The following is a 2095-nucleotide window of genomic DNA, read 5'->3' on the forward strand; positions in this document are numbered from 1 at the left end:
TATGAAAATTAATAAAATATAATTATAGAAAAAAAAAAAAGATTTAAGGCCTTGAAAATTCAACGGGGGGATCGCCCCAAGTTAGACCCAACCCCACGGCAGCGGGCTTGCGGCTTCTGTGGCTGGGCAGCTGATCCCAGGTGTCAGCTGTTGTTGCTGCTGCTGCTGTGAACTGTCGAGTTGGAACTGACCCACAGCTCACCCTCCCACAGGTTTCAAAGGCAGTAAATCGCACAGAAGGAGACCACCCATCTTTCTCCTGTGTTGTTTAAGAGCATTGCCAAAAAGCTGGGAAGACTGAGAATCACCAAAATGTGACAGAGAGGCACGAAGTGAGCACAAGGTGTGGGTAGACTCTCTCAACAAGGTGTTAACCACAACTCTTCAGTTTGCCCAGAGCGCAATGAAGCAAAGTGCAATAAAATCAGGAATGCTTGTTGTTTAGTAGTTCAAAAATGGGGTCCACAATAGCAAAGAGCTGGAATCAACCTAAGTGCCCATCAACAAACGAATGGATAGAGAAGCTGTGGTATATTCACACAATGGAATACTACACTGCATTGAAAAGCAAAGAACTCATGCAACATTATTCAAAATGGGTGACCCTGGAGGACATTATGCTGAGTGAAGAATCTCAGTCACAAAAGGACAAATATTGCATGGTGCCACTGCTGTAAAATGGGACTGACATGGGGATTGGGGGAGACTGAGAAAGATGGTCTAAATTATGTATACTGTATTGAAACAAGTAAGAGAGAGAACAGTTTAAAAGGGATATGTGATTAGGTATTATTGTCATGACAGGAGTCCAGAGTGAAGGCTGCATAGTGGAGTGAACTTGGGGGGAGGGATTGTATAACAATGAAAGAATTTTTCTTTTTTTTTTTTCAAAGAGAAGAGCGATCTGAGAGGGAGGGGTGCTGTTGTTGTTATGTGCTGTCAAATCACTTGCAACTCACAGCGACCCTCTGTACAACAGCCCTAAACCCTGCTCTATCCTGTGCCAATCTCACTGTCTCTGACACACCCATCCCGATTACCCCAGTCACTGAATCAGTCCACCTCATAGAGGGTCCTCCCCTTCTGTGCCGTCCCTCTAACCTCCCAAGCATGATGTCCCTATCCAAGGACCTCTCCCTCCTTACTACATGTCCAAAGTATGTCAGATGAAGCTTCAGAATCCTTGCCTCCAAGGAGCAGCCTGCTTTAACCCTTTCCAGGAAGAATCTGTTTGTTTTCTTGGCAGTCCAGGGAATGTTCAATACTCTTCTCCAGCACCACAGCTCAAAGGCATCAATTCTCCTTCTATCCTCCTTAGTCATTGTCCAATTCTCTGATACATAACAAGTGATTGAGAAGACCATAGCCTGTATCAGACGCACCTTAGTCTCCAGAGTGACACCACTGCTCTTCAGTACCCTGGAGAGTTCCCTAACAGCAGACTTTCCCATCAAAATACATTTTTTGAATTCCTAGTTACTGTGCCAAGAGTGTTGACCATGGAGTCAAGCAAACTAAAGTTGTTAACAGTCTCAATCTCTTCACCATCCATCCTGATGCTGCCAATTGGCCCAGTGGTGAGAATCTTTGTCTTCTTGACATTGAGCTTCAATCCATACTGAAGGCTGCAGTCCTTCGACCCCTGCATCAAGCATTTACACTTTCAGCAAGCAGGGTTGTGTCATCTGCATAATGCAGACTGTTAATAGATCTTCCACCAATCCTGATACCATACTTCTCCTCATAGAGCTCAGCCTCCCGGATAATCTGCTCTGCATACAGGTTGAAAAGGTACGGAGATAAGACACATCCCTGGCGTATGCCTTTCTCAATTTTGAACCATGCAGTGTTTCCTTGCTCTGCTCTGACGACTGCCTCTTGGTCCAAGCATAGGTTTCTCATTAGCACGATCATGTGTTCTGGGATTCCCATTCTTCTCAGAGTCAGCCACAGTTTGTTATGATCCAGTCAAACACCTTGCGTAATCAATGAAACACAGATAGACATTGTTCTAGTATTCCCTGCTTTCAGCTAAGATCCATCTAACATCAGCTACAATATCCCTAGTACCATGACCCCTTCTAAACCCAGCCTG

General features: G+C 44.8%; 1 protein-coding gene across 1 annotated transcript in view; it reads right to left on the reverse strand.

The window, feature by feature from the left end:
• FARP1 (FERM, RhoGEF (ARHGEF) and pleckstrin domain protein 1 (chondrocyte-derived)) overlaps window positions 1–2095 on the reverse strand; it is a 343383-nt gene that overhangs the window by 110203 nt on the left and 231085 nt on the right. The window lies entirely within an intron of this gene.

The sequence above is a fragment of the Elephantulus edwardii genome, unplaced genomic scaffold (genome assembly GCF_000299155.1).
Source record: "Elephantulus edwardii isolate Elephantulus edwardi_28Jun2011 unplaced genomic scaffold, EleEdw1.0 scaffold00004, whole genome shotgun sequence".
NCBI lineage: Eukaryota > Metazoa > Chordata > Mammalia > Macroscelidea > Macroscelididae > Elephantulus > Elephantulus edwardii.